At 39.3% G+C, this 17,764-nt stretch overlaps 1 protein-coding gene across 2 annotated transcripts in view; it reads left to right on the forward strand.

The window, feature by feature from the left end:
• Positions 1-6,196: 6,196 nt before the first annotated feature.
• The window catches only part of Syt1 (synaptotagmin 1), a 425,848-nt gene continuing 414,280 nt past the window's right edge, over positions 6,197-17,764 (forward strand). For both annotated transcript variants that reach the window (XM_029542073.1, XM_029542074.1), the window contains exon 1: positions 6,197-6,575. The gene's annotated coding sequence lies outside the window, so the exon portion shown is untranslated. The remainder of the gene's footprint in view (positions 6,576-17,764) is intronic.

Consider the following 17,764-nt stretch of genomic DNA (forward strand, 5'->3'; position numbering starts at 1 on the left):
ATGCTATTGTGGACACCTAGAAGTACATGCGAACAAGAGCCTGATCTGGCTGTTTCCTGAGAAGCTCTGCCAGAGCCCAAAATACAGAGGTGAATGCTTGCAGCCAACCATTGGACTGAGCATGGTGGCCCCTGATGGAGGAATTGGAGAAGGGACTGAAGGAGTTGAGGGGGTTTGCAGCCCCATGGAGGGAGCAACAGTGTCAACAGGCCAGACCCCCCCCCCCAGAGCTTCCGGGGACTGGACTACCAACCAAAGTGTACACATGGAGGGACACTGGCCGAATATGTCAGAGGATGGCCTTGTTAGACATCAGTGGGAGGAGAGGCCCTTGGGCCTGAGGGTGCTCAATATCCCAGTGTAGGGGAATGCCAGGGCAGGAAGACCAGGAGTGGGTGGGTGGGGAGCACCCTTATAGAGGCAGAGGGAGGGGTGTGATAGGAGAGTTTCCAAAGGGGAGACCTGGAAAGGGGAGAATATTTGAAATGTAAATTTTTAAAAATCCAATTAAAATAATTTATTTATATTTTAATATATATATATTTCCTCTCATTTTATGCTACAGGTCTATATTATGAGTTCCAGTTTAGTGTTTTTATGGGATGCCTGAGTATTCAAACCAGCTTGTCTCTGCCCCTATATTTGTTTCTTGTGCCTTTTCTTGGGATCTTCCCCTTATGTTTGTTTTGTCCTATTCCATTGTGGTTTTAACTTATTATATTATCTTTTATTATTATTCCTTAGAAGTCTTATAGAGAATGAGGCAACATGTACAGGGTATACATGGGTTTGCATCGGGACCGTGGCATGCATACATTATGGCTTCCAGTTTCATGTTTTTATTGGGTTCCTAAGGGTGTGCATAAGTGAGTCTCAGATTCTCGTGTCTTCTTTTTGGGTTCCTTTCCTCCTGTTTGTTTGTTTTATCAAACTCTGAGGTGTTAGATTTTTGTTTTATCTTACTGTATTATATTATATTACATTTATTTTATTATATTACCTTAAAAGCCTGTTTGTTTTCTAATGAAAGGCAGAGGGGATGGGGTTGGATCCAGATGGAAGGGGAGGTGGGAAGGAGCTGGGAGGAGTAGAGGTGCCAGGCTAAATGATCTTTAGAGAGAAAGACAGAGAGAGAGAGAGAGAGAGAGAGAGAGAGAGAGAGAAGATGAGAAATCAAAATGGATTGCTATGGTAGTCTTTAAAAGCATTTTCCAGGGAAAATAGTGTTCTTCAATTATCTTGCCATTAGAATAAGATGTTTCTTGGTTTTAAAGATTAATTCAAACTAAATTTTAACAACAGAAATGATAAAGCTTATCTTCTCCATATATTCAGTTATAATTTATCTCCTGGAAGGGTATGACCTATAGACAATACAGGGGGACAGGAGGCTGTTCATATGTCATCGTACACAAGCTTCTTTTTCTTTCCTTCCTTCTTCCTTCCTTCCTTCCTTCCTTCCTTCCTTCCTTCCTTCCTTCCTTCCTTCCTCCTTCCTTCCTTCCTTCTTTCTCTTATTTACATCTTTATTATTTGCATGTATGTATATGTGCTAAGCTGTATGTATACCATGCACATGGAGGAACTCATGGAGGTCAATGGAGGGCGCCAAATCCCCTGGAACTAAAGTGATAGGCAGCTGGGAGCTGCTTGACTTTGTTGTTGGGACCAGGACCTGGGATCCTCTAAGCAGTGCAGCTCTCTTCTGTCTTCAGTCTTCAGCAATGCAAGCCATCTCATCAGTCCCCAATTAGAAAGTTCTCATTGTTTTTCAAACTTAGGCAAAGAGTCTTCCTCAATATTGGCTTAAGTAAATGAAACGATAGCAGAAAATCTGCTCTCTCAGAAACCTCAGGTGTGGAAGGGGGGAAGAAAAGAACATAGAAGAATCACTATAAGCAATATAATGGTAAAATAATTAAAGTGGTAAGTAGCCCTTCTTCCCTTGTGAGGTGATGGGAATTAGCACCCTCTGTGAACAGTGTTCCTTAATCTTCGCAAAATCCCTAGAAGTGTGTGCTGTGCCCATAAACTATATACACATAGGAAATAAGCAACAGAAGCCTCTCCAAGGCTTGGAGAGGTTCTTTCACATCTTTCAAGGTCACACAGCCAATTAGTTCTAAGGTTGGGATTCTACAAAATTCTCAGGCCAGAAAACAAATTCCCTGTCTTAAAAAGAAAAACCCAAGGAAAGTGGTGCGCCATATCTTAAGAAGCAATGGCAGAAAACGAAGTGAAAGAAAATATATACTTGAAGAGTTGGTTACTTTTAATTTTCCACATCTCTGATTAATGCTATTTTTACCAAACTACTGGCTTAACAATTAAGGTTTAAAGCCATGTGAGAGTTCTGATGAACTAGAAATGTCTATACTATCCATCCAGTTTATGTATATTCCACCAAGATGTTAATTTATTTATATCTCTCTCATGCAAATATTTTCTGTGGTCCACAGAAATCCTTGGCTGGGTTTGTGCTTAATGAATTTCTAGTTTCTAAATTCCCTCATTCACTCTCTTCCCAGGAGACACACTTCTCTACTCTGTGCATCAGTCCAGTTTCGTTTCTATTCTGATCTTGTAAGCTAAAATAGATGGCAAAGAAATCATTAAAACAGGAAACAGAAAAGTGAAATGATAAAGGAATAGGGAATTTTGACATTGAGACATGGGTTGTGTAAAAAGATTTTTGTTAATTATTAAAAGTAGGGCTTTGTTTATGCATAGAAGCAAAACATTCAAAGTAGAACATAGGTCTGAAAATAACAAGTAATTAATGAAAGAATCCATACTATATATATATATATATATATATATATATATATATATATATATATATACATTCAGGAAAGGAGTTGGGTTGATGATAAAAGAGATAGGAATCCTAAATAGCTGTGAGGAGCTGTAAGCAGGCTAGTAAAAGTGAAAAAGAATGAGTCAAGTTTATTGATGTGTGATGTGTGATGTGAAGATGAGAATTCATACATAGTGTCTGCAATAGGAATATATCTTGGGACTAAGAAGATGCTCAGTCAAGTACTTAGCAAGTGTGAGGAACTGAGTTCTATCCTCAGCTCGCTTGTGTAGCATCGCCAAGAGTGATGCTACACACACTTGTAATTTTAGCACTGGGAAGGGAGAGGCAGGAGACCCGTGAGAAGATCAGTGGTCAGCCAGCAGAACTTAATTGGTGAGTTACAAGTTGTGGTGGTTTGAATATGCTTGGCCCATGGGAAGTGGCACTATGAGGAGGTGTGGCTTTGTTGGAATAGGTGTGGCCTTGTTGGACAAAGTGTGTCACTGTGTAGTCAGGCTTTGAGGGCTCCTAGTTCTCCAGCTCTACCCAGTGTAGAAGAATCAGTCTCCTGCAGGTTGCCTTCAGATCAAAATATAGAACTCTCCCCACACAAGCAGCATTTCTGCCTACATGGTGCCATGCTCCCACTACGATGATAATGGACTGAGCCTTTGAAACTGTAGCCCAGCCCCAGTTAAATGTTTTCCTTTATGAGAGCTGCCTTGATCATGGTGCTTCTTCACAGCAATGAAACTCCAACTAAGACAGAAGACAAAGAGACACTGTCTCAAAGAAGGTGGTTAGCACTCCCAAAGACAGTAAGTTTTCCTGAAGATGATAACCCGGTCATCTCTTGGCCTCGATAAGCATCTGTTCTTTCACAGACAGGCAAACACACACACACACACACACACACACACACACACACACACACACACTTATAAAAACAGGATATTGATGGTGTACCAACCAAATAGGACCAGGCAAAGTCTTGAATGAATCCTCAAATGGCTGACAACAATATGAAAATATAAAGGAGAAGCAAAAACTATGGGAAAAAAAAAACAAAAATTCTACTTTGTATCCAGTTAGTATATATAAATAATCTTAATATTGATAAGTAAAAATGCTATTAATTCTAAAATTAAGTACAGCGAAATATGTCCAAAGCCTATTTCTTATTATAGGCAGCTGTCCTCTTCAAGAAACACTGAGGGGTGGGGGGTGGGGTTGTTCTGACATATCCATGTCCCCTAGAATAGTTTCCACTGAAGGACACTGTAGGTAGACTATGGTGTGTACAGAAAAAGAAATTGCCTAAAATGATGATAGACCCAAGGTTTGGAACAGAAATTCAAAAGTTCTATATTCCCATTCCATTCATTAATGTGTTCTTCTTTTCTCTACATGTTGCTGTTGGTAACTAGGAAAAACATGTAGTTTTTAACTAGGAAAAAAACTAAAGAGAGAGCTATGTATATTTTTAAAATAAAAATTTCCATTAGGTGGATATTATAATGCTTCTCTTATGCACTCATCTTCACTGGGGAATACAGACAGATACTCAGTTTTTCTACCTGCTTTTACACTGACCCACTCCGTTTCTCCTCCTCTGCAGGCCCCTCCCTTCTTGGCCTAACATTTCAAATCAACTTACAATGTCTGTTATCTCCTCTTTTCACCTATGAAACTATTTTCAAATAAGGCTTAGGAGCTATTTTGGAAAACAGAAGGTGGATATTATATAAAGTTACAAGTTGAAGGTGTAGTGTTTTCTTAGTTTATCTCTCATTCTAAATTTTGGTGACGCAAACAAAGCCCAAAACACAAGGGTTCATGTCCCAGAAGGAAACATTTATATTAAAGTGGACTTCTTTTGCCGTATATTCAGAATAAGATTCTTAATCTTAAACATTATATAAATAGAAGAGATTTAATTACAAACCTGAAGAAATGTGTTACCGTTAATTGAATTCTCTCTACAGTTACCTTTGCACACCAGTGTTAATAAAACTCCAGTTCAAAGTGGATGAGTTTGGGGAATTGAGATCCCTATATATTTCCTTACCTGAGATGCCAGGATCACCCTGTCAGGAAAATAAAGAGCCCAATTAGGGGAGTGCTCATTTGTGGCTATTGATCAACTTAACACAAACTGCTAAGATTTCCAAGCAAAACAAGAGGTTCAGAGGGCACTGAGCAAGGTCAAGCGAGTGGGAAAGAAAAAAAAAAAATCTCTGTTAGTGACGTGAAAGCATTTCACCTGTGGAGTAAAGGGCTCCTGCCCTTGGGAGCTAGGCTCCACCCCAGGGCCAGCCAGCCTGCCCTCCCCGCCAAGCCTCTCAGCCTCCCTGTTTGGCATCTCTCGGTATTACCAAGCTATAAATTGCCCAGGAGCTTAGAGACAATCAGGTCACGGCTGCTCTCACGAGGGAAAAGCTTCTTACTTCCGAGCAGAAGGGTTCAGCTAGGAAGAGGAGGGAGAAAGCCCTTTAGTCCCCAACCGTGCCGCAAGGGGTGAAGAGAGACGGAGGCGGGGGCGAGCACAAGCTCAAGAAGGTGGAAAAAGCGTGCCTAACAAGGTCGCACTTGACCCAAGTCTCCAAACTTATTGGTCGCTGCATGGAAACTCCCTGGGCACTCGCTCCATTGCCTAGCAGCTGCAGCTGGGTGGAGCCTCGCTCCTCCGCCCCACCTATGGATGGACCTTGCATACAGCTCTGGTCCACCACACCCTTCCTGGGCGGTCTCCAGGCGTCTAGCTGCCCTGACATTATCGGAGCCTGGCTTCCCACTCGAGTTCAGACGGAATGACTAGTCTCCCAAAGCAAGAAGGACCACCTCTATCTCAGTAGTCCTGCTTCCCCACAACTCCGCGGTGTCAAATGGCCAAAGACAAACTTCTGCCTCTCTCCCGTCCCAGCTCCCACCTTTTCAACCTAGAACTCACACATATCGAAACTCCTAGGGTGCTGTGGAGATCTGGGCATGCTCAGTATCAAGGCAGGTTTTGATTGAAAGTTAAAAAAAAAAAAAAAAAGCTTTGTATTATGCTTGCTTCTTATCCAGTGCATATGGCTTACTGAACAGGTTGAGGGCATCCCCGAGTCTACCCACCGGGTTTAGAAAAATATCTTTTAGTGTTTTCTTCTTGGGATCTGATCTCCTCTTAGTTCACCCCACCCCGCCACGCTCCTAAACCCCTCTCCTCAGGTCCCTGTCCGCTGTGGGGATGGAGAGACTCTTAACAGTACTGGGCTGGGCTCGGTTGCCTGAGAGGAGCCACCTATTATTAGTGCTCTCTGATTGGCTCTTCTGAGCAGCGTACCTTGGTTGAAACCAATCAAGAGCCGGGGCCGGGAGATGATGGGCGGCCGCCTCCTCACTGGAGGGATTCCTGGAGAAGCTGCAGTGTGGGGATGCTCTGACCGAGTTCAGCCCCCAGTGTCTTTCCTCCTCCTCCTTCTGCAGCGACAGCATCCGCAGTTAGCAGTGGGCAACTTGAGGCTGTAACCGGGGCAAGCCCCCAGGGTCCTGCTCACCCAACAGGGGGCTCAGCTCCCCGAAGGGGTGTGTGCAGGGCGGGGGCGGCCAGCTGGGACCAGCTGGTGGCCCTAGAAAACCTCACCCACACCCACACCCACACACCCCTTTTGTGTTGCAGGCTGCCCCTCTGAGAGCGGAGGCAGCGAGAGAGTACTCGTGTGCCTCGCACCGGTCCGCGGTGAGAGCAGCGGGGACCAAGACTCGCACCACCTCCCGGTCCTCGCTCCAGGTAAGGCAGCCCCACTGGCAGCGCGACCACCTCGGTGGTACCTTGGTACCTCTGCGCTTCAATCTGTCAAAGAGACCTAGGTACACTTGATTTGTGGCGATGGGAGACCTAGGGAGGGATCCCCCGGTAAGCCTATTGTGAGAAATGCAGGACCACAAGTGCATCTCCCGGAAAAGCACTTTGCACAGGGCTGGTGATTCAGAACCAGGAGTTGATGTTGGGCATCCCCCATCTTCTTGCTTCTTCCATTCTCTCCTCTGTCCTCCACCCCCCACCCCCCTCTCTCCTCCCCCTCCTCCTATTCTAAGCCAGCACAGCCCCCCGCCCCTCTAAGGGGGTTGGAGGATTGTCTTTCTTCCAGGGAAGAAGGGCAGTGAAGAAGAGAAAAAGATTTCTTTCTGTTGGAGGGAGGATAGATTGCAACCCCGTGTGAAAATATGAGTCCAGGAAGGGATGAAACCACACAGGGAATTAAACTGAATGAGAGTAGACAAGACCAGCTCCTGCTCTCAGCAAGGAAGTGTCAAGTTTGGATCCATCTCCTCCTTGCAAGAGGCTACAAATGGAACAAAAATAACTCAACACTTCAACCCACTTTCAGCTGCTTAATTGCAGCTGCTCTCCTGCGCCTGCTATCAGAATCTTCTTGTTTGCATCTGTCCTATGGGGCTGACAGTTTGGGATAGCACATCAGTGTCACTGTCTGAACTTTGAGGGCTTCTTGAGTTTGTAAAATTAAAACTAGATCATCACCCTCCCGAGATTTAACCAGGTAGCCTTTGTAGTGGGAGGGTAATAACATGGGAAGTTTCAAAACCTTTGCAAGTGACACCAGAATTATCAGGAGACTTAGATTTTACTTTGATCTTGCTAATCTGGTTAGCTTCTGTGGACTGTGGACATGTTGATGTCTACTTCCCTAACCTTAACCCTTTGGTGAAACACAGGAAGTTTAACTTTTGTGTTAAAGCTGCTTTTGTGCATGAGATTCCTCTTTTTTTTTTTTTTTTAACCTTTTTAAGGGCTGCCTCCACATGTCACTGTCTAGATACTAAATTCATGTCTCGACACACTCTTTTAATATGAAAACACTGAATAGATATAAAATTGATGTTTCTGCGGTTTTTCGTGTTCCCTTCAGAAGGTTCAGTTGACAGGATCCTCGTGGACTAGAGGAAAGTTTAGAAAGTAATGGAAGGAAGATAGTCTCAAATTTGAAAGATCTTAAGGGGAAAACATTTCTCTCCTCACATCTTGTTAAAAAAGAGAGAGAGAGAGAGCTATTGAAACAACTTCCATAACTGTCAGAGAAACAGGTCAAGCACATCGTACTTGTTAGAGTCTTGACAATAGCTTCTGCAATCTCTAATGCCATCATCTCTGATCTAAGCTTTGTTTTTCTATTATTCCTCGGAGACTGATAAGCGATTACCATCAGCTGGGGGGCGGGGGGGGGAGCGAAGGGAAATATCCAGTTCTATGTAACAGGAGAGCAATACGATTAGGTTCTACAAGAGCAGAGCAAAAGCAGCAATTTCTCGTTCCAAGATAAATCTTTCTGATTTATCAGGAGAAATGCCAAGTCGTAGTTTTTTTTCTAAATGCCCATTTGAGATAAGAAGAGGAGATCTTCCCTTCTTAAGTCTATCTCAACTCCCACACCAGCCTGGGTACTCCAGGTAGTCCTTTTCAATCACATACCTTTAACTTGTAAGTTTCTACACAAACTTAGGAAAGAGCTGACTTCATGTGGCATCAGTGATATTGACTTGTGTATTGATGAATATTAATATTGTACATTGTTTTCCAAACAGTTTTCTATTCTAGATGATTATCTCACCTACCTTAGCAGACTTCACACACCTAAGCATGTAAGCACACACACACACACACACACACACACACACACACACACACACATGCATGCGCACATACATATAAACCCTCCACACCACACACATACACCATATGTACACACTCATACCACTCGTGTATAGACGCGCAGGAGATTTTTCTAAAGCTTGACATCTAAATGGCTTGAAAATGTAGTGTCTCTGCGGAGATCTACGACTTTTCAGAGGGAACACTTTTTGGGTACAAGGACAAAAGAATAACCACTTAATTACTTCATGTGTGTGTACAGCTGAGTTTACAAGTTTAGACATGAAAGGATGGAAAGGAAAGAAGGAGCTTTCCATGGGGACAAAATAAGATTCTGTTTGCTTGTTTTTGCACTGTACCAGGGAGATGTGAAAATGCGGGCTTGGATTTATTTGCATGACTCTGTGTAAAATATTAATTATATCAACAGCGTGTACAGAGATGTTTATGACTGTGAAATTTTTCTCATATATTCTGAAAAAAATGAGCCTTCATATCTTGCAAGTCATATCTAATTGTAAGATGTTATGAACTGATTGAAGACTTTAAATGAATTTAAATGATACAGGAAACGTGTGCTCACAATTTTATACACTCCTAATTTTTTCCCCTTTAAGATGATGGTGTAGTAAGTCTTAGTAATGCTTTAGAGTGGACATGACAATTGTAATTAAAGATATGTTTATCAGAACTGAAGGCTGCAACTATAGAAGGAAAATTCTAGTACTGAAATACCACATGATAGTTATCAATATTAGTTTCAAGCCTTGTGTCTACATAGACGGGTTAGCTATTCTAGCTGGTTAAATTATCAGGTGGTTCTGATCAATTTTTTAAAAAGGAGAAAAACGTGCCATTTACTTTCTCAGATATTCATATTAGACATGATGCTAACAAAAATAAAACTAAGAAATGGTAGTTTGTTTTAATTTTGTTTGCAAAATGAGCTGTGAGATAAATAAATAAAATAAGGAATGCTTTGGATATCTGAAAGTTAATTTGAACTTCCCGGTAGTCTAATAACACATTGAAATAATATCAATTAGTCTCTTTTGATATCATTATATTAAATCAATTTAGAGTATATCCCCAAAACAGATTCTCATAGCCATCTTATGGAAAAGAATTTAGATTTAAGGAGGCAATTTATATAAATCTCAGACCTTATGGTTCTTGTGCTTCCCAGTTTATGCAACACCTGGGAAGGGTTATTATTAATTCTAATTTGTGACATGGTGTTTATCTTCCTAATGGTAATTATTATGCAGTTTGGGGGGGTAAAAAAGTACAATAAGACTATTTGATTATATAATATAGAATTTTATCTAATATTATGGGTGACCCAGATGAAACATGGATATTATGCCAAATTATAATGTAGTTATAGTTTTATAAACATTTTACCAAAATGTAATGTTTTTCTCATTAAATATCTGTTCCACTTGTGTTTTAAGTATTTTGATGATTTATTAGTCATGAATGTATCTGCACTGAAAATTTATTAGAGATAAGATTATTCCTAGCTGAATAGGAATATTATTCCTAGGAATGATTATTATAGGAATGATTATTCCTAGCCTGAATTTTATTTTCATTAAAATTAGCCAAATCTATTTATACAGGGATAAAAAATGAGTATAAACACATAATTTTAATTTGGATATATATATATATATATATATATATATATATATATATATAATTTTTATAATTATACACATATCCTAATATTATATAATATTTCTTTAAATGATGAGAATGTAACGGGTAGTAAGTTATAGTTGGTTGAAAATTGGGATACTCGCTTTTCTAATACCAGTCAAAGGAAGGTAACAACATTTTAGGAATACATTAATGAGACTTTGGGTAGAAAACCTAGGATACCTAGAGACAAAATAAATGTGCACCAAGAGAATCCCTTTTACTAGCATGTATTTCCCAAGACTGGGGAAGAAGTGATGAAATGACTTCTCAGTATCAGAAGATGTTCCTCTCTATACATTTAGCAGAAGTTGACGTCATAATCTTATTTGATTTGGACGTGATCGAGGATAAAGTCTGTTTGTAGTGCCTTTTCAGATGTTTCAATGACCATTTGCTTCTAGGTAACGTGTTCATTTATTTATTTATTTTTAGTTTTATGTAATTGGATGACATGGTTATTATTATTAGTTTTTTTTTTTTTTGAGTTGGGGGGGAAAAGAACAGTATGGTCACATCTAAATTCTTCAAGGAAGGACTTATGTTTTTCATTTTGTTATATAAACTTTATCCAGACCTTTTCATTTTACATGTGCAATTTCCTTAAGAGAATTTTAATCTGTCTGAGCAAAAGGGAATGGCTATTTTCCCTTAGATTCACAGAGAGGTCTAGAGATGTTACTTCCATTGGCTCTGAAGTAAGCAATGATACCTTGGCACACAAATAGCACCATACTCGAGTGAATCCATTATCAGTGGAAACATAAACTTCCTTAAAGTTATGATATCACAATCCAGAAGGCTTTCATTCTAAATTAGGGCTGTCCGCCATTGTAAGATGACATTGTTATCTATAAATGCATTTTAGACTGCATTCATAGGTGTCAACCTATGCAGCCTGAGGCATGTTGGACATACATGCCTTAAAGTGCATGAGAAAAATAAATTGCTGCATTGTAGAAATAATAATGCTGAAAGTGTTGTTTGTGCACTGTAAAATATAACCTTCAAAACCCTTAGCAAAGGGATCTTTTAAGATAACCGTCAGTTTCCATTCATTTGAAAACAATACTTAAGACAGTTCAGAAAGACTATAAAAACTAATTTAGAGTTACAAGCACATTTCTGATACTGTTCTGAGTTTCTGGCCACCACTCTGTGAAACTCAAAGCTCATAAACAACTACAACCTCTGTAATTTTTGTACTTATCTTTACTTCAAGTTTGAATTGTGTAGATCAGCTCCAATTCTCTTTGACTTGGTTTTGATTCTCTAAATAGCCACGCAGGGTTTACAAAAGTGTCAGCTCAGTGGTTATGGTGTGAAGAATAAAGGGAGAGTGCTGATTGCTTCTGTAATCCTAACTACAGATAGCACTGTTGTTGTACTGACTGCGAGCTTAGGGAGGCACTATGTCAAAAGAGGTCTCCAGAAAATTATGGTGCATGCGAAGATAAAAATTACCATCTAGTTCTCAACTGTTTGTGCTAAACGAGAGATGGGGAATTTCCACATGCAGTGAGACTGGCCTTTAAGCCAGTATCAGAATCAGGCAAAATTATTTGCCAAAGATGTAATTCAGTAACTTTCTTAGCAGCCCTGTCAGACAACATTCCTTACTATGCACTAGGTTACCAGCATGCTACTGAAACCACAAATGATATGTACAAGACATTTAGCTAAGGGCCTCTGTCAGGACTTAATTCTGGATTGAAATATCTGATAAATCCCATCTAGCAGGGCACAGAAATGGGCACTCACTGTCTTTGTGAGCCTATTGCTATTATTTGTGAAATATGGCTTAGTGGATGATTCTAACATGTCTAGCATTTGTATAATTATTTTTGCCATAGGGAGAAACTCGTTGTATATTGTTCTCTGTGAGAACTAAATATTTTATTTTCCCTCTTAAACAATTCAGCTACTTAATCAAGGATAAAATGTGCACCGTGTACTCGAAGACAAATATAATTGAAGATTTTTAAATGTCAAACATGCTTTCCCTGAATTGCTTAAATGAGAACCACTGTCTCTGTGTTTGGTCTTCACTTTCCCTGGCCACGACCATAATTTCAGTTACATGGTAACAGATCAGACAACCCTCACTTCAAGCCTCTGATGAATTACCTGGGTGCCCCTGCAGATTACAGCATCCTGTTTTGCCTGGAGCTCATTTCTTCTTCTTACCTGTGATCCCATGCCTACCCTAGATAGGAAGCAGGTAATTGCATTTACTAATTGCTACTTTGAGATTCCTTCATCAACAAGGAGGCAAAAACACATGGAAACACTCAGAACATACACAGCTGTGGGAAACTCCTATTAACCCTTTGATGTGCGGTGCAGTCACTTACATAAAATGGAAGGCCATTTATAAAACAACTTCTCCTTCAGGAATTTCTTTCAATTCTTCACAGGTTATGTAAGCCAGCGTCAAGGCCATTAAACCAGGAGTTGCTAGAGCATTTTTACTTAACGCCTGAGAATAATACTGAAGGACTTGTCCAAAAAAGAGTTCTAAGTTAGTCATGGAGGTAGACACCTGAAATCCCAGTAGTTGGAAGATTGAAGCAGAAGGATCTCTGAGACTTGGGCCATTTTCAGCTAAATAGACTAGCCTGCACTAAATGAAATAGTCACTCAACCCTCACCCCTGTCCCAGAAACGAATTCCAAATCATGCCTTCTCAAACCCAAATATGTCTGTAATGAAGACCTTTAAATGGTAAAACATTTCACCCTTTTGGCTTATAGATACTTGATAATATATGCTTGTTCTTCTGCTTTCCTCGGGTTTATGTTGAAGTAGCATGAACAGCGAGGCTGTTTTAAAGATGCATCCGTAGAAAATATTTTTAAACAAAACTGCGGCTGGGCATGCAACTTACTTCACAGGCAACAAGCAAGCAAGGAAGCAGGGCAACGGGCCATGACAACTAAAATGAGCATTCGGAATTGTTTGAGCAAACTGAGTGTCATTTCTCCCGAGTCCTGGCCTCCAACAGTCTATACAGTGAAGTTGTTGATGCACAGGAACGACTTAGTGGCTTATCTTTGGGGGGGGGCATATCCAGAAATGCTATTTAAACAAACAGTTTAATGGCCTTTGATGCAAGACCAGGTGGGAGAGCAAGGGATTCAGGCACTGTGAGACAGCTCCAGACTTTAGGTTTTGAGTTAGCAACATTGTTAAGAAGCAAAGTTGACACAGTTTCTCAGCAGAAAGGCTAGGTAGCAAAGCTATGAAATTTGTTTCTGACACAGTGTTTCTGCCAGATCCTGGCTTACCAGGCTGGCTTCCTGCCTAATCCCCGGCATTTTCATCAGGTTTGAGGACCGAATAAAGCCAGCCATTGGGCATTAGAACATATTTCTAGAACATTTTGGATCTCTTCTATAAATAGAGTCACATGCTACTTTAACAAATATTGAGAATACGAGACCATGGAATTTAGAATAAAAGTATGTACCTGTAAGCAGGACTGCTGTCTGCATAAAAAACGTGTGGGTTTCCTCTCTGTATACAGGCGTTGTATGAGCCGCACATGTCATGACTTGTAGGGACCGGTTTTAAATGTCTTGCTTAAATTACTATGTTAAAATTTAAAAGTTAAGCAAATCACTACAAGACATGTCTAAGACTAGCAATCAAAATGTAACATTTTAAAACAAAGCCAGCATACCTCTAAACCCAAACTATACCTCTTTTTAAAAAGGTTTTAATTTTTTGATGTCATCTTGATGATTTTACCCCCTAGGGAGTCATAGATGCTTTCTGAGTAACTCCTAGAAAACACAGAATAAATATTGATGGTAGGAGAGAGCTTGACTTCTCCAGGAACAAGAAGAGAGATGAGTCCTGCTATGTCTTTGAGATTCTGTCATCAAGGACGTATTGAGCACATAGGAACCATTTTATTTCTCCTGAATTCTGTACTTAGCCATTGAAGAATTTCACTGCTTACTGCATGAGTAGAAAATATTATTCTGTCAGCTCTCTGGCTATGTCACTACTCCATGAATTCTCTGCTATTTCTTCTTCCTTCCTGTAAGGCCAATTCCCCTCTCAAACTTTTCCTTCCCTTTCTCTCTTTTTGTTTTCCTCTTCATTTTCTCCCCCTCACCTTTTCTTTCTTGTTGACATCTTCATACATATGTCCCTGGAGATGTGGAGCCAGAAGGCTTCTTCCTCTTAATTCTATCCTCTCCATTACCAGCTTGGTTCAGTTTTTCCAACAACCAAGTCATGTAACATGGATACATTATAACAACCAAGACATGTAACATGTAATGTGTATACATTAGCATCATAAAACACACACACATATATATATATATATATATATATATATATATATATGAACATGTGCTTAATCTGTTTACTTAATTGACAATGCTTAATGAGATGTGCCATGACTTGATTGATTTTTAATAATTTGCATATTTAGGCCTCTCTTATGCATAATTTTTAGACCCAAACTGATGGCAGAGAAAATGAAGAATTATGCTCTAGAACAAAAGTGGTAACTTAGCATGGAGTGCTCTGCAGGCTACCTTTGGCAATGTATTCATTCTTCCTACCTTGATTGGTACACAGTTCGGTACTGGGGAAATGTTTGTTAGATCTTTATAGTAGATTTTTCCATTTTACAGATGCAATAAAGAAAACACAGGTGCTTTGGGTGGCTATAATTACACTTAGTTTTCTATATTTTTTGTTTATTGATTTCTATTGCCTTAGTGCTTAATAATTAGAATCACATGCATCATAATCCTCCCCTTATGAGACTTAGTTTGCTCTTGGTGATCACAAACAAACAAAATATATAATATAATATAATTAATATAATATAATATATCATTAAATCAAAATCTGTTTCTTATTGAAAAGATGAGGAAGTTTTAATATTCTGTTATTTCTGCTATGCTAATTTTTGAGGGGATTAAGTTTGTCCTTTAAAATTGATCAAGCACACATTCTTAGTCTATTAAAAACAAAAAACAAAAAAGAATTTCAAAGCCTATGCCATAACTCAGTTTTCCATTAGTTACCACTGTATTGGGATGATGTCAGATTAGGAATCCCATTTTCCTCCTTATTTCTAAATTCCATAGCGCTAAGGTATCTGACACCCTTAAGGGTGCAAAAACCCGTGATTGGAATAGTAGGAGCTTTAGCTGTGCCATAGCTTCCTGATGCCCTCTCTCATGGCTCTCCTTGGCACCCACAGATACAGTTTCTCACTGCCCCTCAGCTAACAGTTAGGAAGCGCTGGAGCCTATTGGTGCTTTCCCTTCCTAGCCCTACTTCTATGTTACCCCAGGAAATCAGAACCAAACCCTAGCTGTAAATTCATCCCATGTGAAGTCTCTCTGCTGGCATCCTCTGTGTTAAAGATCAGATGTAGGGGGAAACACTAGAACTCATGATCATTGCTATATGAATTAATATCACTGACATCATGGTTTCTCTTACATAAGGAAATAGAAATTAGCATTGAGGTTGGCTTATGGAAATAATGGAAAATTGTTTGAATAGACTAGACCTTGGTAGGGGCCCTTAGATGAGGAAAAACACCATCGCCTTCTTATTTCTCCATACATATCAAATACTTTCCCACATGGTTTGAATTCTGAATCCTATTTAATACCATTGATATGGTTGATAATATGTCCATATCTTTTAATTAGAGAATGGTGGAAAGGAACACTTAAGGAACTTGCCCATGGTTATAGGATGCAGTATGTCATGGGTAAATTCTTAGTCATCTGTTCACTGTGGAAATACATATTATCCTTGGACGTATAAATGGTAGATGAAAAAGAATAGAGGGTGTTCCGTAGTGGATAACAATGGAGATAGAACACCTAAAGGCTAACTAACCCCCCCCCCAAAGTTTGCATCAATTAGAGCATCATATTACTGTGATATAAGAATGAATAATGAGGCTTTGTTCACTTGAAATGATCAAATCCAAGAGGATGTATTGCTTCTAAATATTTATACAGGAGTACAAATATAATAATAACACTACTTGTTTGGAACTTATTATATAATGTATCAATCCACAGTATTATCTCTTCAATACGTATAGTGATGTACCTGGCATATGACATAAACAATGCTGGCAATATAGGCATAAACATAGTAGACAAGTGTTCTAATTCTGTGGAGTTTACATGATAGGAGAGAAGACAGAAAATTAATAACAGCAACAAAATAGAACCAGAGCAGCTTCAAATAGTAGTGGTCACTAGGAAATTACAAATAAGCTAATAAATGAATCTATAGTTGGGAAAACAAAAACCTAGAACTGGAGACATAAAAGAAGAAGGATCCGGCCCTGGGACTGTCAGAAGACATTGCTGTCCAAGGAAGAGCCAGCGCAGAAGTGAGCAGAATCAGCCCTCTATGCGTAACCATCCAGGACTGCATCACTGAATTTTACTCTGCCTTAGCATTCTAATTAAATACATTCTGCAACCATCTAGAAATTTCCAGGGTTATAATCATCTATGATCCCACCATGTCTTAAGTATATGGGATTTATTTCTGTGTAGAAGTTCCCCAGTTTGTCTGTATGTTATAGTGGTCTCAGTGTTATAAATATTGAGCATAAGGTCAGTGGAAACTATTTCTATATAGCCTATACATACTGAATCCACTCTTTATGGATAAATATTTTTATTCTCTATTATCATATGTTGGAGATACCCCCTTATACACTTCCCATACATCTTTTGTTAAATTTTAGTAATCTTTTTATTCTTTTTAATTTCTGAGAGAATCAAGTACATGCCTTCACCCCAATTTTATTATTTTGATGGACTTACGTGAACTCGGTGGGTTTTTTTATCGCAGTAATGACTTTTTTCAATGTAATTTCCTTTCGAGTATATTTTTTATTATAACCTACCAAACTCTAATTTAGATTTTGAGACAAAAGTAAATAAATACCGAGAACATAATAAAACAAATCATTCTGTGTCGATTATCATTTAGACAACAGAGGTCTTGAAGTATTAACCGGAAATTATTTTTACCTTTATCTTGTTTCATATCCTGGTTTCAAGAAGATAATACCGCAAGCCTGCCTAGGTCACTCTGTGATAGCAAAACAGGTGCTTACAGATGCTCATTGTCCTACGTGAAACCGCACCACCATTTAATCTGCTGCAGCAGTCATTAGGCGATAATTAAAGCGTCAATCTTAAGTGACCCACTTTTTTCTTTCCCTAAGATTCTCTATACGCTTAATAATAACCACACATTTTTTTTTTTAAAAAATGGAGTCATGTTTGCTATGGTACTCTGCTCTGCAAGCGACAGGTTAAGAAGTGTTCCCTATCGGTGGGATCAAACAGCTTTGCGTTCTGTTGGCTGTTACATGCACACACGTGTGTGTTCTGATTTTGAGTTTTCGTTCATGTGAAGCTCAAGTGAGTTTTACAGGATTTTAAAACATTTTCCTCACTTTGATTCTTCATTCCCAAGAGGACAATAAAAAAGAAACATTTGGTAGAGGGATGTAATTAATGAATCCACTAATGATATTTTGTAACATTTAAAACTTACATGAAGTAACGTTTACTTACATTAAGCAAATA

This window comes from Mus pahari, chromosome 9 (genome assembly GCF_900095145.1).
Source record: "Mus pahari chromosome 9, PAHARI_EIJ_v1.1, whole genome shotgun sequence".
Classification (NCBI taxonomy): Eukaryota; Metazoa; Chordata; class Mammalia; order Rodentia; family Muridae; genus Mus; species Mus pahari.